The sequence below is a fragment of the Ylistrum balloti genome, unplaced genomic scaffold (genome assembly GCF_031769215.1).
Source record: "Ylistrum balloti isolate Yb309-2 unplaced genomic scaffold, AGI_CSIRO_Ybal_v1 Utg371150, whole genome shotgun sequence".
Lineage (NCBI taxonomy): Eukaryota > Metazoa > Mollusca > Bivalvia > Pectinida > Pectinidae > Ylistrum > Ylistrum balloti.
The window spans coordinates 26,598-52,380 of NW_026782630.1; the positions used below are offsets into that span (position 1 = coordinate 26,598).

General features: G+C 35.4%; 1 long non-coding RNA gene across 1 annotated transcript; it reads left to right on the forward strand.

The window, feature by feature from the left end:
- The first annotated feature begins 4,798 nt into the window (after positions 1-4,798).
- On the forward strand, positions 4,799-6,508 carry LOC132561147 (uncharacterized). Its single transcript, XR_009554684.1, has 2 exons — positions 4,799-4,865; positions 5,790-6,508. It is a non-coding gene; the product is annotated as an uncharacterized LOC132561147 (long non-coding RNA).
- Positions 6,509-25,783: the final 19,275 nt, after the last annotated feature.

Consider the following 25,783-nt stretch of genomic DNA (forward strand, 5'->3'; position numbering starts at 1 on the left):
AATCATACTTCAGTAGAAATAATGTGACTTTCTGGTATCATTATTCAGTGTTAAAAGTAAATGATTGACTATGTATTGTACAATGTATGACATTGATATGCATTTCTTCCATCTTCTACATAAGTGTGATACATGTATGTTTTATGAAACTTTAAGATGGGATAAGTATCTATTTTTACTTTTGTAATATGTATACAGAAATAACACCACACAAGAAAAAGTGTCAACCACATGCAGGTGTTCGAGATAAGCATATTCTACTCTGGTGTGAGTGAGATCAGAACATCGACAACGAGTCAACCACATGCAGGTGTTCGAGATAAGCATATTCTACTCTGGACTGAGTGAGATCAGAACATCGACAACGAGTCAACCACATGCAGGTGTTCGAAATAAGCAAATTCTACACTGGACTGAGTGAGATCAAAATATCTACAACAAGTCAACCACATGCAGGTGTTCGAGATAAGCATATTCTACTCTGGGGTGAGTGAGATCAGAATATCTACAACAAGTCAACAACATGTAGGTGTTCGAGATAAGCATATTCTACTCTGGGGTGAGTGAGATCAGAATATCTACAACAAGTCAACCACATGTAGGTGTTCGAGATAAGCATATTCTATTCTGGGGTGAGTGAGATCAAAATATCTACAACAAGTCAACCACATGCAGGTGTTCGAGATAAGCATATTCTACTCTGGACTGAGTGAGATCAGAACATCGACAACGAGTCAACCACATGCAGGTGTTCGAAATAAGCATATTCTACACTGGACTGAGTGAGATCAAAATATCTACAACAAGTCAACCACATGCAGGTGTTCGAGATAAGCATATTCTACTCTGGGGTGAGTGAGATCAGAATATCTACAACAAGTCAACAACATGTAGGTGTTCGAGATAAGCATATTCTACTCTGGGGTGAGTGAGATCAGAATATCTACAACAAGTCAACCACATGTAGGTGTTCGAGATAAGCATATTCTATTCTGGGGTGAGTGAGATCAGAATATCTACAACAAGTCAACCACATGCAGGTGTTCGAGATAAGCATATTCTACTCTGGGGTGAGTGAGATCAAAATATCTACAACAAGTCAACTACATGTAGGTGTTCGAGATAAGCATATTCTACTCTGGGGTGAGTGAGATCAGAATATCTACAACAAGTCAACCACATGTAGGTGTTCGAGATAAGCATATTCTACTCTGGGGTGAGTGAGATCAGAATATCTACAACAAGTCAACCACATGTAGGTGTTCTGGGAGATAAGCATATCTACAACAAGTCAACCACATGTAGGTGTGAGATAAGCATATTCTATTCTGGGGTGAGTGAGATCAAAATATCTACAACAAGTCAACCACATGCAGGTGTTCGAGATAAGCATATTCTACTCTGGACTGAGTGAGATCAGAACATCGACAACGAGTCAACCACATGTAGGTGTTCGAAATAAGCATATTCTACACTGGACTGAGTGAGATCAAAATATCTACAACAAGTCAACCACATGCAGGTGTTCGAGATAAGCAAATTCTACTCTGGAGTGAGTGAGATCAGAACATCGACAACAAGTCAACCACATGCAGGTGTTCGAGATAAGCAAATTCTACTCTGGAGTGAGTGAGATCAGAATATCTACAACAAGTCAACCACATGCAGGTGTTCGAGATAAGCATATTCTACACTGGGGTGACATTATCTCTATATTCAACGTGTTACATATCAATACCTATATCAATTATATAATTCGGTGTAAATATTTACCCAAATACATCTATATGTACTTCAAAATTGGATAAATGTTAAATGTGTTTTCACAAAAAAATTGAAAATAAAGATGGTTTTATTTCTATTAGGCTGTGAATAATGAAAGTTATTGAGTTTTTTCTCTTATATTGGCTGTTTAGTATTCATTACTCTGTTTTCGGTAAAGAGTGCTTGTATTTGTGTCATACAATTGCATCAGGTTTTAATTCTAAACAAGCGCATTTCAAAGCCTAATCCTTGCATAGACTCTATGTACACTATTGTTTATTCAAAATCACCGAACCATGACAGCCATGGTAACAATTTGGGTAGTATTGTTTTTAACAATTAAAGAAGTGAACTATCCAGGTCATCGTTCAGGTGTGTCACAGCTATAAGTTTGTATGTACAGTATTTTTCACAGGAAAGAATCCTATTCTGCGCGAGCGCGACTTGGTATAAATAACAGCAACATTTTGTCATTTTATAGTTCCGGATTTTAGATCGATATCATCTCAAAATAAAAGAATCGTTATAATGAGTATAATTCGTCAAATGAAACGTCTGATTATACCTTAAAATGCTGACGTTGTTGTAATGCATTATATACCACACTCTTCCACTCTTTAAGTCATAATGACGATCCTTTAATGTGGTACAGTATAACACATCAATTCCCTGTAGCCCCGAACCCTATACTGTGATGATGTTAAACCTCGTTAAATCCATTCCCTGTAGCCCCGAACCCTATACTATGGTGATGTTGAACCTCGTTAAATCATTTCCCTGTAGCCCCGAACCCTATACTGTGGTGATGTTAAACCTCGTTAAATCCATTCCCTGTAGGCCCGAACCCTATACTGTGGTGATGTTAAACCTCGTTAAATCCATTCCCTGTAGCCCCGAACCCTATACTGTGGTGATGTTAAACCTCGTTAAATCATTTCCCTGTAGCCCCGAACCCTATACTGTGGTGATGTTAAACCCCGATAAATCCATTCCCTGTAGCCCCGAACCCTATTATGTGGTGATGTTAAACCCCGTTAAATCCATTTCCTGTAGCCCCGAACCATATACTGTGGTGATGTTCAACCCCGTTAAATCAATTTCTTGTAGCCCCTAACCCTATACTTTGGTGATGTTAAACCTCGTTAAATCAATTCACCATAACACCGACCCTATACTTTGGTGATGTTAAACCTCGTTAAAATAATTCACCATAACACCGATCCTATACTTTGGTGATGTTAAACCTCGTTAAAATAATTCACCATTACACCGACCCTATACTGTGGTGATGTTAAACCCCGTTAAAACAATTTACCGTAACACCGACCCTATACTTTGGTGATGTTAAACCTCGTTAAAATAATTCACCATAACACCGACCCTATAGTGTGGTGATGTTAAACCCCGTTAAAACAATTTACCGTAACACCGACCCTATACTTTGGTGATGTTAAACCCCGTTAAATCAATTCCCTGTAGCCCCTAACCCTATACTGTGGTGATGTTAAACCCCGTTAAAACAATTCACCATTACACCGACCCTATACTGTGGTGATGTTAAACCCCGTTAAATCAATTCACCATTACACCGACCCTATACTGTGGTGATGTTAAACCTCGTTAAATCAATTCACCATTACACCGACCCTATACTGTGGTGATGTTAAACCCCGTTAAATCAATTTACCGCAACACCGACCCTATACTGTGGTGATGTTAAACCCCGTTAAAACAATTTACCGTAACACCGACCCTATACTGTGGTGATGTTAAACCCCGTTAAAACAATTCACCATGACACCGACCCTATACTGTGGTGATGTTAAACCCCGTTAAAACAATTCACCGCAACACCGACCCTATACTGTGGTGATGTTAAACCCCGTTAAATCAATTTACCGTAACACCGACCCTATACTGTGGTGATGTTAAACCCCGTTAAAACAATTTACCGTAACACCGACCCTATACTGTGGTGATGTTAAACCCCGTTAAAACAATTCTCCGCAACACCGACCCTATACTGTGGTGATGTTAAATCTCGTTAAAACAATTTACCGTAACACCGACCCTATGCCGTGGTGATGTTAAACCTCGTTAAATCAATTCACCATTACACCGACCCTATACTGTGGTGATGTTAAACCTCGTTAAATCAATTCACCATTACACCGACCCTATACTGTGGTGATGTTAAACCCCGTTAAAACAATTTACCGTAACACCGACCCTATACTGTGGTGATGTTAAACCCCGTTAAAACAATTTACCGTAACATCGACCCTATATTTTGGTGATGTTAAACCTCGTTAAAACAATTTACCGTAACACCGACCCTATGCTGTGGTGATGTTAAACCTCGTTAAAATAAATCACCGTAACACCGACCCTATGCTGTGGTGATGTTTAATCTCGTTAAATCAATTCACCGTAACACCGACCCTATACTGTGGTGATGTTTACCCTCGTTATAATAAATCACCGTAACACCGACCCTATACTGTGGTGATGTTTAACCTCGTTAAAATAAATCACCGTAACACCGACCCTATACTGTGGTGATGTTTAACCTCGTTAAAAGAAATCACCGTAACACCGACCCTATACTGTGGTGATGTTAAACCTCGTTAAATCAATTCACCGTAACACCGACCCTATACTGTGGTGATGTTAAACCTCGTTAAAATAAATCACCGTAACACCGACCCTATACTGTGACATGACGAGGTAAGTTTTCACGTCTCGTGACTCTGAATGTATCATAACACTAGATTATAATTATGTCATCTCACAGTCTGAAATAAAAAAAAAATCTTCTTGCAGCATTTTACCACACAATATTAACTGTTGAAGAACTTTATACTAAAATCAAACTTCAAACTATACTGACGAAGGATATATCGATGAAAATTATGAATGATGCTTCAGATTTGAGATGAAATGTGCCGATCATTCCCAGTTGAGTAAGTTGACAATGTCCTACATACACGCTGGCGGAAGTGAATATTTGTTGTAGTGGACATTGAGATAAAGCTGTGGAAACTACAAGGTTGATATACATCTGAATGAAGAGAAAGCAATTAGACATCTCTATAACAAAGGTATGTTGATGTTAATTCATTATCATGTTGTAGACTATAGTGTTAACACTCGTTATTTAGGCTTAATTAAAACTTAATACGTTTTTTTTCTCCAGTTTCACACCATCATCTTTTGTAGTAAAAAATGGCTAAATAAGCATGTGCGTGGACAACTGGTTCCTAAGATACGAAGTAACAAATTATCTCTCCCTGTTGTGGATAGGTGACAACTGCTCCTTTTGGTGATGAAAATAAATAATAATAATAAAAAAAAAAAAAAAAATGCAACGAGAAAATATTACCTTAGGGTACAATGTATGTATTTATGTACCGCTAGCAAACATATTCGTTAATCAGTATGTCTTGTTAATGTGTCCAAAGTAATGATATTTGCTGTAATGAAAAGGTGAGAGTGTTGTTTGTTATTACTTCTAAACAAAACCAGAGAACAGCAAAGTACTGAACCGAACGTGACCCTACAGAAAACTACACATAAATTTCTTCATTCATCCCCATGGCTTAGATAACCGACATGACTGTATTTTAAGATGTAAATTACTGTTTTAATCTATTTGTTTTTATCTATCATTGTATTGGTTACACATCACGAGAAGATGATTTATCGGTTATTATTCTCTCCAGTTGTTGTCTTGTAACATTTCATTGTCCTTGGTTAGGGAGATCGTTAAACTTTACACGTTAGAATAAATACATTTATGTTCACAAATTGTCATAAATTGTTTGTATCACTAATTTTGATACCATCGTTATATAATAACACGTATCTATATAGGTATGGCTATCATTCTTGACCTCTTGACCTTTTGTGGGTGTTGCTTTTATCATTTGTTGTACCTATTTATACAAACATACCTTGATATGAACGTTCACTTTTCTGATAGCGATCGGGCATTTCTTTTTTAAAAATCTTCCTTTACCTTGCAGGACATATATAAATCATGGGCAAAGGTGAAGGCCAGGGAGAAGGGAAAGGTGGAGGAGGAGCTGGACTATTAAATGCTATCCTGTGGTTCTTTATCCTAGTGTTGCTGGCTTGGCCAATAGCGTTCTTTGTTGCTTGGCTGTATGTGTTACTGCTTCCTTTTGGGGCGTGCATCAAAGTCTGTCACGAAGCCTGTGATACACTACTTAAACTTGTCAGGTTGCCGTTTACTTGTGCCGAAAATATGATTCATATGAATTCCGTCTGCTGAGTTGACTATTGCTTAATAAATCTTTTGAAGGAAAATGACCTTCGGATGAACAAGTTTGAAATAAATGGATACACTGACCCACCAAGAAGAATATGTTGCTACTTTGACTAACAAAAATGTATGAAGTTATGAATATGAATTAATTATCGATGCCAACTACAAATATTTACCTGCTTACTTTAAGTAATCTGTGAAATGTTTACACTGAAGGACGAAACAATACAGTGATCCGTGGAGCGTCTAGATACTTTGGTACAACTTTCCCACGCACACAATCAGACGTTTTAAGTCTGAAAGGATTTAGCAGGGTCAATCTCCATACAGAGGATTTGTTAAAAAAAGACTTTTTGAAAGACAAATTTTTGTTGAATGTTGATTTTACGTTCATTGTTTCTGTGTATTTAAGTTCATTACTTGTAATATACCTAATTAAAACAGTAGTTTATTTAGTGAATTCGTTGAAGTTTTTTGACCGTATAAAAAACATTTCTATTGAGATAAATTAACGATAAATATCAGGCTACGTATTCATTTGTGTTGTAATAATCATTTTGTGGGAAAGACCAGATTGGTTTTTATTCAATCCATATATATAGAATTTTTAAAGATGTTTTTCCCAGGTGTTCTGTTTTCTCAATGTTCTGTTATCAGAAACCTGTCGTTAATGTATTTATCATGACACGATACTATTCACTATATAATCAATTTGTTTTTCAATTCAGAACTTGTTATTAATAGACATATATTTAAAGTCGGAAAGTAAATATATATGTGAATAGTTAACACATACTGAAAATCCGTTTTGGGTGTCTGCTACAACTCTTTCAGTGCCATGTCAAGTGCATACTTGTAGTTCTACATAGGGCTGTCAGTGATGTAATCCCATCTCTTAAATATTGGGGTAGGACGGAAACTTTAGGACAAGACTTAACATCTAATAAATCATTAAGAGATATCAAGAAATCAATTATAGAAAATACAACATGGAAACCAGTTTACGATCATCAAGTAATCACTTCATTAAGGAAATTTGGCTTAGACCATATTCAAATCGATAAAAAGTTTAAATCAGTTACGAAATTCTGATAGTACAACTAAAACACTCAGAGGCAAAGCAATATCTGTGACGATCATAGAAGAGAAATAAAAAAAGTTAAATATAGTTCGGGTTAATCTAAACATCAAATAACAGATAAAGTAGTAGTTCTAGGAGTTGTCTTCCCTGATGACAGCATGTATCAAACCAAACTAAGCATGGAAGTCATCCTCACATCTAGTCTTTTCAATACTACAATCAATAGACACCAGAAATAGCATGAAATCTGTCACTCGAAATTAAATATAATGTGTAGAGGGATGGATCCCATCTCAAGTTAATATACCCGGAAACGAAACAGCTGACGAATGAGACAGGATAATGGTGTAATTGACATCGAAGGCAAACTTTCTAAAACGGAAGTCTATTTGATGATAAAGAAATCGAATGAAAATACACTACAATATGGAATGATACCAGCCACTCTGTCAACCTGAGACATGTAATAGACAAACCAATCAAATTCCGAAATTATATCCTTACAGTAAATCAGATGATCTGTCATAACACAAGGCTAATATCAAGTGTGAACAATGATGAACATGGTGTCAAATACTTGGAGATCAGTGTGTATCTGTCAAACACACATCACATACCAGTGTGAATACAGCATTCTAATTTGATCAGTGTGTATCTGTACAAACACACATCACATATACAGTGGTGAATCCTACAGCATCGTCAACTTCAATCAGTGTGTATCTGACAAACAGTGTGTACAGTCGTCTAACACAGCATCGTACAGAACACACACACATCACATATACAGTGCTGTATCCTACAGCATCTTCAACTCGTCAGATCAGTGTGTATCTGTACAAACACACATCACATATACAGTGGTGAATCCTACAGCATCGTCAACTCGTCAGATCAGTGTGTATCTGTACAAACACACATCACATATACAGTGATGTATCCTACAGCATTGTCAACTCGTCAGATCAGTGTGTATCTGTACAAACACACATCACATATACAGTGGTGAATCCTACAGCATCGTCAACTCGTCAGATCAGTGTATATCTGTACAAACACACATCACATATACAGTGGTGAATCCTACAGCATTGTCAACTCGTCAGATCAGTGTGTATCTGTACAAACACACATCACATATACAGTGGTGAATCCTACAGCATTGTCAACTCGTCAGATCAGTGTGTATCTGTACAAACACACATCACATATACAGTCGTGTATCCTACAGCATTGTCAACTCGTCAGATCAGTGTGTATCTGTACAAACACACATCACATATACAGTGGTGAATCCTACAGCATTGTCAACTCGTCAGATCAGTGTGTATCTGTACAAACACACATCACGTATACAGTCGTGAATAACACAGCATCGTCAACTCGTCAGATCAGTGTGTATCTGTACAAACACACATCACATATACAGTGGTGTATCCTACAGCATTGTCAACTCGTCAGATCAGTGTGTATCTGTACAAACACACATCATATACATATACAGTGGTCAGATCAGTGTGTATACAAACACACATCACATATACAGTGGTGAATCCTACAGCATCGTCAACTCGTCAGATCAGTGTGTATCTGTACAAACACACATCACATATACAGTCGTGTATCCTACAGCATTGTCAACTCGTCAGATCAGTGTGTATCTGTACAAACACACATCACATATACAGTGATGTATCCTACAGCATTGTCAACTGGTCAGATCAGTGTGTATCTGTACAAACACACATCACATATACAGTCGTGAATAACACAGCATCGTCAACTCGTCAGATCAGTGTGTATCTGTACAAACACACATCACATATACAGTGATGTATCCTACAGCATTGTCAACTCGTCAGATCAGTGTGTATCTGTACAAACACACATCACATATACAGTGGTGTATCCTACAGCATCGTCAACTCGTCAGATCAGTGTGTATCTGTACAAACACACATCACATATACAGTGGTGTATCCTACAGAATCGTCAACTCGTCAGATCAGTGTGTATCTGTACAAACACACATCACATATACAGTGGTGTATCCTACAGCATCGTCAACTCGTCAGATCAGTGTGTATCTGTACAAACACACATCACATATACAGTGGTGTATCCTACAGCATCGTCAACTCGTCAGATCAGTGTGTATCTGTACAAACACACATCACATATACAGTGGTGTATCCTACAGCATCGTCAACTCGTCAGATCAGTGTGTATCTGTACAAACACACATCACATATACAGTGGTGTATCCTACAGCATTGTCAACTCGTCAGATCAGTGTGTATCTGTACAAACACACATCACATATACAGTGGTGTATCCTACAGCATCGTCAACTCGTCAGATCAGTGTGTATCTGTACAAACACACATCACATATACAGTGGTGTATCCTACAGCATTGTCAACTCGTCAGATCAGTGTGTATCTGTACAAACACACATCACATATACAGTCGTGTATCCTACAGCATTGTCAACACGTCAGATAAGTATGTATATGTACAAACACACATCACATATACAGTGGTGTATCCTACAGCATTGTCAACTCGTCAGATCAGTGTGTATCTGTACAAACACACAACACACATACAGCATCGTCAACTCGTCAGATCAGTGTGTATCTGTACAAACACACTGTGTGGATCACATATATCATTAAATAATCCTTCAGCATTGTCAACTCGTCAGATCAGTGTGTATCTGTACAAACACACATCACATATACAGTGGTGTATCCTACAGCATCGTCAACTCGTCAGATCAGTGTGTATCTGTACAAACACACATCACATATACAGTGGTGTATCCTACAGCATCGTCAACTCGTCAGATCAGTGTGTATCTGTACAAACACACATCACATATACAGTGGTGTATCCTACAGCATTGTCAACTCGTCAGATCAGTGTGTATCTCATTAACACAGAAAACACACTGTGTGGATCACAATATATCAGTAAGGTGTGTATCGGCTACACACATCACATATACAGTTGTATCCATTAATTGTCTCGTCAGAAATCAGTGTGTATCTGTACAAACACACATCACTATACTGCGTTATAGTACTTCATTAAACAGAAAACAGACCTTTCTGTGTGGATCACAATATATCTAGTAAGCTGTGCGGCGTTATAGTACTTCATTAAACAGAAAACAGACCTTTCTGTCTGGATCACAATATATCTAGTAAGCTGGGCGGCGTTATAGTACTTCATTAAACAGAAAACAGACCTTTCTGTGTGGATCACAATATATCTAGTAAACTGGGCGGCGTTATAGTACTTCATTAAACAGAAAACAGACCCGTCTGTGTGGATCACAATATATCTAGTAAGCTGTGCGGCGTTATAGTACTTCATTAAACAGAAAACAGACCTTTCTGTCTGGATCACAATATATCTAGTAAGCTGTGCGGCGTTATAGTACTTCATTAAACAGAAAACAGACCTTTCTGTCTGGATCACAATATATCTAGTAAGCTGTGCGGCGTTATAGTACTTCATTAAACAGAAAACAGACCTTTCTGTCTGGATCACAATATATCTGTAAGCTGATCACAATATATCTAGTAAGCTGTGCGGCGTTATAGTACTTCATTAAACAGAAAACAGACCCGTCTGTGTGGATCACAATATATCTAGTAAGCTGGGCGGCGTTATAGTACTTCATTAAACAGAAAACAGACCTTTCTGTCTGGATCACAATATATCTAGTAAGCTGTGCGGCGTTATAGTACTTCATTAAACAGAAAACAGACCTTTCTGTCTGGATCACAATATATCTAGTAAGCTGTGCGGCGTTATAGTACTTCATTAAACAGAAAACAGACCCGTCTGTGTGGATCACAATATATCTAGTAAGCTGGGCGGCGTTATAGTACTTCATTAAACAGAAAACAGACCCGTCTGTGTGGATCACAATATATCTAGTAAGCTGGGCGGCGTTATAGTACTTCATTAAACAGAAAACAGACCCGTCTGTGTGGATCACAATATATCTAGTAAGCTGGGCGGCGTTATAGTACTTCATTAAACAGAAAACAGACCCGTCTGTGTGGATCACAATATATCTAGTAAGCTGTGCGGCGTTATAGTACTTCATTAAACAGAAAACAGACCCGTCTGTGTGGATCACAATATATCTAGTAAGCTGTGCGGCGTTATAGTACTTCATTAAACAGAAAACAGACCCGTCTGTGTGGATCACAATATATCTAGTAAGCTGGGCGGCGTTATAGTACTTCATTAAACAGAAAACAGACCCGTCTGTGTGGATCACAATATATCTAGTAAGCTGTGCGGCGTTATAGTACTTCATTAAACAGAAAACAGACCTTTCTGTCTGGATCACAATATATCTAGTAAGCTGTGCGGCGTTATAGTACTTCATTAAACAGAAAACAGACCCGTCTGTGTGGATCACAATATATCTAGTAAGCTGGGCGGCGTTATAGTACTTCATTAAACAGAAAACAGACCCGTCTGTGTAGATCACAATATATCTAGTAAGCTGTGCGGCGTTATAGTACTTCATTAAACAGAAAACAGACCCGTCTGTGTGGATCACAATATATCTAGTAAGCTGGGCGGCGTTATAGTACTTCATTAAACAGAAAACAGACCTTTCTGTCTGGATCACAATATATCTAGTAAGCTGTGCGGCGTTATAGTACTTCATTAAACAGAAAACAGACCTTTCTGTCTGGATCACAATATATCTAGTAAGCTGTGCGGCGTTATAGTACTTCATTAAACAGAAAACAGACCCGTCTGTGTGGATCACAATATATCTAGTAAGCTGTGCGGCGTTATAGTACTTCATTAAACAGAAAACAGACCCGTCTGTGTGGATCACAATATATCTAGTAAGCTGGGCGGCGTTATAGTACTTCATTAAACAGAAAACAGACCCGTCTGTGTGGATCACAAAATATATCTAGTTAGCTGTGCGGCGTTATTGTACTTCAGTCAATTTGTACGACATAGTAAAATGACGTTTTGTTCTAGTCTGATCTTGCCTGGTCCCAATTTATTGTCTGTTCTAGTAGTTTAGATTAGGTATCTTAAACATTTGATGTGGTTCAATGTTGGTTTCTCGGTGGAAAGGAAAAAGTTACAGATACCAATCACCATAGTATTTATCTTGAGTCCTTTACTTCCCATCCACCATCAAACAACATCATCTTTGGTACTGTCTTTTGATTAAATGCCACGAGGTCTTACCCTTTCCGCCGAATCAAGTTCGTTTCTGTGACATTGAATTAATCGATTTTGATACAGCGAGGACATTTTAAGTTGGTCGTTGAAGTTGAAATACTACCAAGCAAGTTTGATGGAGAGACAGATATCAGTTAACCTTCAGAGGAATTAAATTGGATATTCCAAGCAACATGCCCATCATTTATAAATTCCTTGCAAAATTTACGAAACTTATTGAATATTCAGGCATAGATCCCCACTGATATAAAGTAGTAAAATTTCTCAAAACTTGTTTCAAAACTTAAATTGAGAAAACGTTTTGATATAAAAAACATGTCAAATTAAAATTTTGGAAGAAAAATAAATGCACATTTTACCCTGCTACATAAAGCACAACCTGAAACAAAATACCCTCATATCAAAACTATGTGTCATAGTACACCTATTTAAACTATTCACATGTCAAAACTTAAACATGAACAAAAATTTAAAAAAAATAAAATAAAATAATAATAATAAAAAAAAAAAAAAACAAAACAAAAATAAAAATAAAAATAAAAAAATAAATAAAAACAAAAACACCTAATCTACGCTGCTTAATGAACCGCTCTTCCCAAAACTACCCATACAACCCGTAGATTTTTAACCTAGCTGTCGGCGCCAGTGGATTCCATGCACCTCTTGTTTTCCGAATTCTCGAACAGGATTGCTAAAACTGTATGTAGTATGTTATTATGGATACTCTTAAGTATGCCTGTTGAAGTTGTTATTTTAACCTTGGCCTGATTTGATAATGTGGGTTTACATGCGGGGGTGTCCTTCATGAATACTTGGTCTTATTCTCCTTCTACACCATCATCATTTCCCCCGATATAATCCGATCGTACAGACACATTTGACGAGTGACTCCAATCCCCGAGTTATGTCACTTGTGTGGAATTTCCCAGTAATATCCGTTATGTTATTCCAAAGTAATGATGAAATTGGAACAACATGTAGTGTATACAAGTCGTTAACGACCAACGCAGACAACAATCTTTCTAGTTTATAAAAAAAACTATTTCCTTCGTTTCCTTAGAGCGGTAGTTATGACTGGAATACCGATTCCAGTATCGGGTATGTGAAAACTGCTAATTCCTTCTCTAAAAGTTGATCGATGTTATGATGATAAAGTAAACAGATTAAAGCTGTGTGTATGGTTGATAAGTGTATATACTTCACATCAGGAAAAGTGTTAGAAATTACTATATGATAGTGAGTATCCCATACGTTAATAAGATTTGGATTCCAATTACAAATTAAAGTACTGAAAGTAGTGAAAAGCTAAACGTATTGAAAAATGTTCACAAATAACCGCTAAGCTATATTACTTTCCCCATACTGCTACGGTTTGGAATGCAAAAATTACTAAAATAAGAGAACCAGAGGCAATTTATCTTAATTTTAAGCGATTTTATATCTTCTTTAATTCTTATTTCAAATTTGACGACAATAATGTGAACAAATCAAAATAGGTAAAAAAATAACAAAATAAACACAACCATATATTCATCGCCAACAAGCCAAATGATAAATAGCTCTATGATGAAGTTGACTAAATAAAACCTTTGAAATACCCAAGATGTTGCAATTACTATTCTATCAATATGAGGATTTAGACAAATCGAAAGGACTTTATACCTACTTCTTTATTTTGAATGTATTGCAAAGTAATAGTCCTTACTTATTATAATTATATTTGTAGTTGAGGAAAGTAGATAAGGTGTACACAGCATTTCAGATCGATTAAAGTGTAAGTAATTACATTAAATGTATTTACATGCCTATCTTCCTTGAAATATCATGGTTAGACTTTTCTTCCAGTAATTATGTCTATAAAGACAGTTCTTTGAGATTAAACCAGACTTCCATATATATACAAAATTTACAATATTTTCACTATTGCTACAACTATTTCTGATCTCCAATGCATTAGATAATGTCACCATAATATGCAAAATTAATAAATATGTTATGGAAATATTTCGTTCTAGTTAATTGATAATTATAAACACGAATATTTTGGGTTTTTTTATACGCGCTTTGTTTGAAGAAATATTTCAATTCAAGGAACGTTGATACACATTAACAAACCTTGAGAAATCAGCACAATCAACCTTCATCAAATAAAACTAAAAGACATAAAAATATAAGTTATAACAGAGTCGACATCATGATCAGTACAGTATCAAAAATATATTATTAATAAATCATGAGCACCAAATGTACCTTGCCTACGAAGCGCAAACTTTTTATCTTCAAAAACTTGGAAAAGCATCATGGTGGTGGGTGTGAAAAACCTGAAAAAGTGTCATATCGGAACAGTCCAATTTCTTGACGTCTAATGAGGTAAAGTGATGTTATATATTAAGACGATCTTGCCACAACGACAAGGATTAAAGCAAAATTGATGTTCTGTTCGTAAGTTTTGTTTGTTTATAAGTGTTGTTAGTTGATAATTCAAACCAAGTCCCCAGACTAGCTTCTTATCAAATCGCACGTGCAGTGTTCTGTACGCTTCTGTCGAGAATTCCGTAAAATATATTGCTCAAAATTTATCAATAGTTCAACCACACTGTGCTTCTTTTTTGAAATATATAGTAATCGTATTGTTATAAAAAATATAAACTAATTTTGGATGCTTTTAAAATAGCGATTTGAAAGATCGCGGCATTATTTACGCTGAAAATTGCCGCTAGAGGGCTCTAACTCTTTTCGATATTTCAGCCAATGAAAAGGCCAGGATCGGTAAATTTTGTCTGGAAGGCCGTCACAATAGGCTGTACGTACTGAGTACGTTTAGCCTAAAAAGTATAATGTTCTTTTTTATTTAATTTTTTTGAAAGATGCCCAGATACAAAGCCCCGATAGATTTACAGATAAATGTATATAATCTACGTATACTAATGTGGACTGAAGCAGATTTTTTTGTCTTGTTTTTAATTTTGCTTTGAATTTTGTTTTGTTTTGTTTTTTCATTTTAGATTTATTAATTTGTTTACTTGCCTTTCAATATTTCCCGACATTTGTCTTCATTAATATCGAGTACAATTGCTTAGTTTTTGTTTAAGAAATCATTTTGGTCATTGTAATCATATTTCAAACCATGATTAACAAGTGCTTGTGTTAGATAGATAACCTCTGTCTACTCTGTCACAGATCTGGAGTGTTCGCTGTGACGTATCACACGTGTGAGGTAACACTCCCCAGAAACATTTGGTGGCTCCAGATATTGCTTCGCCATTTCGCCCCTTGGTTCTACACTGTACTTCATGTGTTTACAATGGTCCGATGTTGACTTAATTTAATTAGGAAAAACTCTGTTACACTTTGACATGTACAAAGAGTTATAGCCTGGAAGTGTATACAGTAACACCTGTCTATTAAGGCCACTCGAGGGAGCAGAGACATGTGGTCTTTATAGACAGATGATGTTTGTATAAAGGTGACCTTTATAGACAGATGATGTTTGTATAAAGGTGATCTTTATAGACAGATGGTATTTGTATGGTGTTTGTATAAAGGTGGCCATTATAGACAAATGGTGTTTGTAGAAAGGTGGCCTTTATAGACAGATGTTGTTTGTATAAAAGTGGTATTTATAGACAGATGATGTTTGTATAAAGGTGGTTTTATAGACAGATGTTTTTTGTATAGAGGTGATCTTTTTAGGCAGGTGATGTTTGTATAAAGGTGGTTTTTATAGACAGATGGTGTTTGTATAAAGGTGGCCTTTATAGACAGATGGTGTTTGTATAAAGGTGGCCTTTATAAACAGATAGTGTTTGTATAAAGGTGGTTTTTATAGACCGATGATGTTTGTATAAAGGTGATCTTTATAGACAGATGATGTTTGTATAAAGGTGGTTTTTATAGACAGATGATGTTTGTATAAAGGTGGTCTTTATAGACAGATGTTGTTTGTATAAAGGTGGCCTTTATAGACAGATGATGTTTGCATGAATGTGGCCATTATAGAAAGATGGTGTTTGTACATAAATGGCCTTTATAGACAGATGGTGTTGTATAAAGGTGGCCTTTATAGACAGATGATGTTTGTATAAAGGTGGCCTTAATAGACAGATGGTATTTGTATGAAGGTTGCCATTATAGACAGATGGTGTTGGTATAAAGGTGGTCATTAGAGACAGATGGTGTTTGTATAAAGGTGACCTTTATAGACAGATGATGTTTGTATAAAGGTGGCCTTAATAGACGGATGGGCGTTTGTATAAAGGTGGCCATTATAGAAAGATGGTGTTTGTATCAAGGTGGTTTTTATAGACATATAGCGTTTGTATTAGGGTGACCTTTATAGACAGATGTTGTTTGTATAAAGGTGGCCTTTATAGACAGATGTTGTTTGTATAAAGGTGACCTTTATAGACAGATGGTGTTTGTATAAATATGGCCTTTATCGACAAATGGTGGTTTTTATGCAGATGTTGTTTGTATAAAGGTGACCTTTATAGACAGATGGTGTTTGTATAAATATGGCCTTTATCGACAAATGGTGTTTGCATAAAGGTGACTTTTATAGACAGATGGTGTTTGCATAAAGGTGACCTTTATAGACAAATGGTGTTTGTATAAATGTGGCCTTTATAGACGGATGTCGTTTGTATAAAAGTGGTATTTATAGACAGGTGATGTTTGTATAAAGGTGGCCTTTATAGACAGATGGTGTTTGTATAAAGGTGGCCATTATAGACAGATGGTGTTTGTATAAAGGTGGTTTTTATAGACAGATAGTGTTTGTATAAAGGTGGTTTTTATAAACTGATAGTGTTTGTATGAAGGTGGTTTTTATAGACAGATGATGTTTGTACACAAATGGCCTTTAAGACAGATGTTGTTTGTATAAAGATGATCTTTATAGACAGATGTTGTTTGTATAAAGGTGGCCTTTATAGACAGAGGATGTTTGTATAAAGGTGGTTTTTATAGACAGATAGTGTTGGTAAAAACGTGATCTTTATAGACAGATGTTGTTTGTATAAAGATGGCCTTTATAGACAGATGGTGTTGATATAAATGGTGTTTGTATAAAGACAGATGGTGTTTGCATAAAGGTGACCTTTATAGACAGATGATGTTGGTATAAAGGTGATCTTTATAGACAGATGGTATTTGATGGTGTTTGTATAAAGGTGGCCATTATATGGTGTTTGTATCAGATGATAGTGTTTGTATAAAGGTGGTTTTTATAGACCGATGATGTTTGTATAAAGGTGATCTTTATAGACAGATGATGTTTGTACACAAATGGCCTTTATAGACAGATGTTGTTTGCATAAAGTTGGCCTTTAAGACAGATGTTGTTTGTATGAAGATGATCTTTATAGACAGATGTTGTTTGTATAAAGGTGGCCTTTATAGACATATGATGTTTGTATTAATGTCGTTTTTATAGACAGATAGTGTTGGTAAAAACGTGATCTTTATAGACAGATGTTGTTTGTATAAAGATGGCCTTTATAGAGAGATGGTGTTGATATAAAGTTGACCTTTATAGACAGATGGTGTTTGTATAAAGGTGGCCTTTATAGACAGATGGTGTTTGTATAAAGGTGGCCTTTATAAAGGTGGTATTTATAGACAGGTGGCCAGATGATGTTTTTATAAATATGGACAGATGTTTTGTATAAAGGTGGCTTTTTATATGATGAGAAGGTGATCTTTATAGACATATGATGTTTGTACACAAATGGCCTTTATAAACAGATGTTGTTTGCCTAAAGTTGGCCTTGAAGACAGATGTTGTTTGTATGAAGATGATCTTTATAGACAGATGTTGTTTGTATAAAGGTGGCCTTTATAGACATATGATGTTTGTATAAATGTGGGCTTTATAGACAGATGGTGTGTGCATAAAGGTGGCCATTATAGACTGATGGTGTTTGAATAAAGGTGGTTTTTATAGACAGATAGTGTTTATATAAAGGTGACCTTGATAGACAGATGGTGTTTGTATAAAGGTGGCGGTTATAGACAGATGTTGTTTGTATAAAGGTGGCCATTATAGACAGATATTATTTATATTAAGGTGACCTTTATAGAAAGATGGCGTTTTTATAAAGGTGACCTTTATAGACAGATGTTGTTTGTATAAAGGTGACCTTTATAGACAGTTGGTGTTTGTATAAAGGTGGCCTTTATAGACCGATAATGTTGTATAAAGGTGGTTTTTATAGAGAGATGGTGTTTGGAGAAAGGTAGCCTTTATAGACATATAGTGTTTGTATAAAGGTGGCCTTGATATACAGATAGTGAATGTAAGAAAAGGTGGCCTTTTGAGCTTGGTATCATTGTGTATCTACAAACACCATGCCGATAGATGTTAAAGAAATGAAACACCCAAAAATTCGGCAGTGTTTATTTATAGATTATCTTATACAACCTCCGTAACAAATAGCATAGAAAAGCTGCTCATATTGGTACACAAGTTGCCATTGTGAGCAAAAAGAGTATATACCAGACCGGACGTTTCACACAGGAAAAGCTACATAACTATATGTAAGACAATAGTAAGGAAGGCCATTTTTATAATTACTTGATATCGAACTCAACGTCACACTCTGTAGTAGGAATGAAGCGTATTTTGTAGATAAGGATTGGCAGTAACACTAATACACACGGTACAGTGACTTATCCTATTGATATGATATCGTGTTGAACTTGAATAAAACAAACACAGGAAATGGTAGCGACAAAGATAGAAGCCACTTGACATCGGGATCAGAACGGTGAAGGATGAAACAGTAAGAGTCCTCTCCTTTAACGTTGTTGAAGTTTTCATGTCGCGTGTTTCTTAATTTGTCAGTTCTCAAATTGAAATCGAGCTTTGTAAAACGATACTACCAGTTGCACTAAAGGAACACCAAACTCGTCTAATGACACTGAAGTCTTCAAACCTTACGTTTATCATACGGTTTGGAGGCAAGCTATGTCCTGCTGGCTGAGTGGTAGTCACACAGCACTTGCGGGGTTACCACATCGGTCAAAGATAGAAATGTTACTGCCGCACGAAGCATCACATTATGACATATTGACTACGTTTTGTTTAATTGAATATTATATAGATTTTATCGAGCATGTCAAAATGGCCTAAACTGCATCCTGTTCTCGCAAATATTTATGTAGTTTTTGCATGTAGAAATATTATCAGTCGCCAGCAATTAAATTCTGGTAAAGTTGCTGAAAAATATCGTTTTTTTAATTAACATTTTACATAATTACTCTTGTGTTTAGAATTGATGATACAGTTTGATTATATTGTGTACTATTCGCAATGCAATAATAATTTTTATTTTATACGACAGATATCTACACATATACATTTCTTGTAAAATAGTTTACATTAACAAAGTAAAATGAAAGATCATTCTACAGACTGTTAAATGTTGAACCCATTACTCACACGGAACAGTGTTGTCTGTAATGTATCTGTATTCCGTGTTTTACTAATTTTAGTGAGAACGGATCATTACTTTTGTGATAAGTACTTGTATATTTGATAAATGGCTGGTCATGAAATCTTGAAAGTCTGCAAGAATATAATGAAGGGCTGCAAAATTTGGGGGATCTTGAAGGTTCGTTAAATTATACCTACAATGTATCTTTGTTTCAGGTTGTTGAGTGGTCAAAGAATTACATTGTTTAGTACACGTCCTATAATGTTCAAGTATACCTTCCTTTATACCATTCTCTATCATATCAACTAAAAACAGGTTAATTTGGGGTCAAGGTATTTATCTGTTTTAATAATAGCGTCTTATAATGATACTTTTGAAGACGACTGTGACTGAGCGTACTTTTGATTAGTCAGCTTGAATTGAAAACAAGGATCAATTAACATGTGCTTGAATCATTAAGTGATGATTTAGCAACTACCCGTGTTAACTTGTGCCTAAAACAACAAGAAATACCAACAAGTCACCGGAATCAAAATGCAAACTCAATAAAACTAGGGTAAATATGAACATAACAAAGCTTTACATGAAGACTCCCGAAAAAACACATGGAGAATAAGGACAGGTATTCAGGAAGGGTAAGCGCCTTCTGCTTTAACAACGACACCCGCCATGTAAATCTTGGTCAGTATAAGTGAGTAATGTCACGTTCTCACGACGAGAACAAGGGTTACAACAACGGAACCAACGGGCAAACAAACGAGCGTCAAACACGTCTAGCTTTATATCACACACAGATATAGAACATTTCTCAGTGAGATCACAATAACCTTTAAGCCTACAGACTGTTGACTGGCAAATGGCATTGATTGACCAATGGTAGATATTGACTTATTCTTTTAATTGTTTCATTATTCAAATTTGTAGCTAACATCTAGAGAGATAATGCGCTTAAATATTACATTAAGAACAATTCGCCAATACATTATATGATCAGAGTGGTTTCGATTTCTTTGTTGAGAATTTTTCATTACTGATTTGTAACATTCCTGCTTCACCAACCTACATGCATGTTTTTATATATCGCAGTTTATGTAATATTCCAATGCCTGTTCAATATATCACAATTTCAGTGCAAGAAGTCGACAGCTGACAGATTCACTCTCAATTTGTGATTGATGCAGGTTGATGACCATTATGGGGAAGTTTTCTGGTCGTCACAATGATCTCATAGCGAAATATTTGATTTCCTAGGACGTTGGATGTGTATGATGCTTATTAGTTTGTCTGGTGGTTTCGTTGTTGCTAATCTTGTTCTCATTTGTATACGTGACATTACTTGCAATTTATTTTCTAAGATTTCTGATTTAATATGGCCTATGTTCGTGATGTGTCCTCGCTTCATCAGATTTCATTTCGAATAAATATTCAGGGAGGGGGACAAGGTTGTCTGGGTTAGCAACATTTTTGCAGACGTTTGACTCATCAACAGTTGTATCGCTTGAATAAACAAGACTTCATTCATGTTTAGGAAAGGAAAATTTTATTAATAAAACATTTTAAATCATCAAAGTCTCACGCCTCGTTCTTCACTAGTTTTAGTATATTACGTTATCTTTCGCACTGACGTCGTCACTTAAAAGACATACTTACCTCTACACCCGAGGGTCCGCCTCTAGGATGTCATGTTGCACAGCAACAATAATTCATTATCGTAATCTACACAAGGAATTATAGAAATACATGAATTAAAGACGAAGTTAACAACACAACATATGTTTGATGATCATTTTAGTAGATGTTCACAATATTTTATCTAGACATGGTAGAGTTATTGATAAAAATTTTAAAGTGAAAGTGTTATATAAATAGAATATTTGCTGTAAATATCATGTGTAAGAAAGTGTCTAAATTGTGCAAAGCTTGTAAAAAAATTTAATACAGTATTTTACCTCGCATGCACTTTCCTCTCAGGGATGTTGGATGACAAGTTATAATACATATTTTACAATAGTGTCCTTCACATTTGATATACACAATATATATATGAATTAAAAATATCATAAACGGCATTTAAATGCATGTAATGACAATCAGAAATGACGAAACATGAACAATAAGTACAAAGTACATTAAGTTTTTGATGGATTAAAAATAAGATAAAGACAGATTTCAACTTTTGGTTGTAGTTCATTTAAAGCAATGGTTTGATAATTATTTTCTAACGTTCATCCATATAAAAGAGCTAATGTTCATGACAAGTTATGTTTTTTCTTGATATTAATATCGCTTGCCGTAGTTTCAAGGAATGTTTGTTTGAATTAAGGTTCGGTAAACATGTCAGTATCTTTTTTTATTGTTTTCATTCTGTATGACTTTCACTTGTTTCGCTTTCATTTTGATTTTTGTCATAACGCCATACAAAGCTATGCTACGAAAATGTCGAAAGTTATGTCTGAAATCCTATTTTCCGTATACTTATATTTTTCATCAGTAACTAGGTAGTTTACACACTGTGTACACAGTGTTCCTAAACAGCGGTTTAGAATAGGAATACATTTACGTGATAGATGTTCATGTAAAGATTTCTATAATTCACCAACCGGTTGTACTATGGCGTATCGGAACGTCAATTTCTATTCCGTGATACCTTTAAAGTGACGGTCCTAAACAGACGAAACTGTTGCATGCAATATTTCCATCCATAATAAGGAATGCATCATGTTTGCGGACATATTGGTATTTTCTTTATTGTTTCTTATAGTGAATTACACGTTTAACAACCAATGTTCTAAAGTGGCCTTCGAAGATTTAAGGTTTCCTGCTTTCACTGAACTGATCATGATAAGGAAAATGCAGTTCATATTACAATTAAATCACACAATCATTGGTACAATATTTACATAAATATCATTACATTTACTAATGTAGTAGGCACATGATATTGTAGTCAAAGTGCAGAAGTAGAAGAAATCACACACACGTTTTCATTCCTTTAAACAATCACAAAAGTCATATTTATCATACGATATCATAAAAGTTCGTTTACAAAAAGAACAAGAAAATAACATGGGAACATAATCAAAATCTAAACTCAAATTCAATAAAAGTAAGGCAAAATATGAACAAAAGAAAGATTTACCCGGAGAAGTTTGAAATAAATGTACAAGGATAATAAGACCAGGTGTTCCGGAAAGCGAGCGTAGTTTGCTTTATCGACAGCACCCGCCATGTTAACCTTGGTCAACCCAAGTAAGCAATGCCAACTTCTCAAATGAGAACAAGGTATGCAACAAGGGAGTCAATAGACAGACTAACGAGCACGAAATAGCCCTAGCTTTATATCGCACAAATAAGATGAGATCACTATGGCAACCGAAAACGTCCCCTTAATTTTCATCAACCTGTATCTTTTAAACCCTGTATTACGAGTTTGAAAGTAAACTGACGACCTCTTGCGAGAATACCGACTCAAATGCGACATGTAAACACATTCGGTTGTGGATCCTGGAAAGTCACAATTTAGGAATGGAAAAATTCAGTTTAGAGATATTGAGATCATCAACAAATTTTACACATCGGTACATATACATTAATTAGGAACATATTCGTACATATACATTTATTAGGATAATTATTTTCATGTAAAAATACATCTAAATTATCATATAATATATTTCACGTCAGATAAATAGTATTGGAAGTGCAATGGCAGACCTCGTGTATGTGAGACATATGGACAACTCTTAGTAAGTAATGCTTTGGTGTATAGAACATATGTTTTGTTAATTGTACAAACAAAATTACAACACGTAATTGAATACTAAAAGACATAATATTAAATGCAATTAAATTATCACTCATGCTTTAAGCATTTGATAAATCGATTACTATAAATGTATTCGCGACGAACTCCTTTCAAAACTAAAGCAGATATTTTATTTCACTAGTGATGTTGATGCTATGTAGCATCTTTCTCGCGGGAGAAAGACAAGCCATACGTTATTTTCCAATGCGGGTTCACGATGTCAGTCATAAAATCTTGCTGTACTTCCATCACCCTACATCTCTCCAAAATCTGGGCTGTAACTTTCCCACACCTGTCAACTGTCATCTTTACCAGAAATCCTGACAAGAAATTACAGCGAGTCTACGATGACTGAATCAAGTGCGACTTGGATAATACTTATCATATGTTGTGGAACCATGACTGAAACAACATGAGGTGAATTTTGAATCAGGAAAACAAAAGACAAAATGCTCCTATTGTGCATAAATCTGAACGAACTACTGCTATTATGGTTGGCACTGTAGAAAGAGTTCACATGAATCAATTTTTTATGCATTTTGCACGTCTGCAGAGAAAGGATAAGTTTAAGCTGCTGAGAATGCAATCAAAGGACAACAGTAAAAGCGAACCTAAGAAAAAATACACACAAAATATCGACATATCCACAGGGCTATAATTCAATGTCAGATTCGACTGAACTAGCACCAACATAGAAGGAAAGAGAGAAAAATTGAAAATGGGACAACAGTGTAGCGATATGCCTCCACATCGTCAGGTTACATTGATATTTCTTTTAAACATTACAGCGAATGACTGATGTAACTCATTATAACACTAGTCAATATCGCTGTCATCAAATTTATTCCAATTAAAAAAAAATGTTTTTTACAATTGATATATTTGCTAATTGTTTTGGATAATGATCATTTCCAATCAAACTGTTTTAAAAGTATTAATTATATGCGAATTCATGCGGCATCGGGAGTCTTGTTCTTGCAATCAATCTATAATTGACAGGGTCAAATTAAATTATATGTACCCCTTTTGTGGTGAGGGTAGTGGTAACATAATCCCATGAATCATGTTTTAATGAACCCGGCATCTAATCTATCAAAAGTTACATCTTGATTTATGGACTTTTTCTAATAAAATTACTTTTGCTTTATACAAAACATCCGACCTTCCATAATATAAGAGTTGTTTGTTCTGTTTATTGTTGTTTGTAAGCATCAATAAAACAATGATTTCAATTGTCAGCTGTGGATCAATTATATGTACCTATAGTCAATCTGATAAGTGTTATGTAACTTAAATCTGAACACCAGTAAGTAGAAGGTGGTTAACAAACATGCAGATTCGTTATAGAAATGTTGGTGTTATTTTATAGCCGTAGCAAATACATTCAAATAAGTGGTTACTTTGAGTCATACTGGGTCATTGACATAATGTATGATCAATTATCATCTAACAGATAAACATGTGGTGCATATTCAAATTGATTATGTTTGATGCAATAGAAAAACTATATAATTATTTTTATGTGAATGATTGACTACATGATAAATTCAGTTTTATTGTGTATGATATCAGACTAGAAATATTAAATAGCTTATCACATCCAGTGCCGGTGCAAAATGTTTAGGATGCTACAACGGAAATGTTTTAAGGAAAATAAAACCATAAATACATTGAGATCAATATAACGTCGTTACCTTGATAATTTCACATCTAGACTTCCTGTATGAATTGCATTTGTCAATCACATACCAGTAAAATGTTTTAATTAATGTTCGATTTTTAACATAATCCACAACCGTATATAAGATATCAGTGATTTAATACATCGCTTCACGTAAAATGTTTGAAACTTTAATAACGCTGAATCCAAAGATTGTCTGGACATTACTAGTTCTAAATCAAATTTAAAGAATTAGGAAGCAGAAATGTTTTCAGAAGAAGCTACTTAAATTTGATATGTGCATGTGCGCGTCAGATCTATCAAAATAAAGAGATAGACAAATCAAATAATTTGATTGTGACATTCTTAAAAGTTATTCTTAAAGTGCATGTTAGGATGTTTACAGTTCACCGGAAATGTTCAAATCATAAGTGATGCACACATATACCATTTAGTCAGCTTAAGAATAAATAAATTCGCCCGTTGCCAATATGCAAAACATCCGACATTA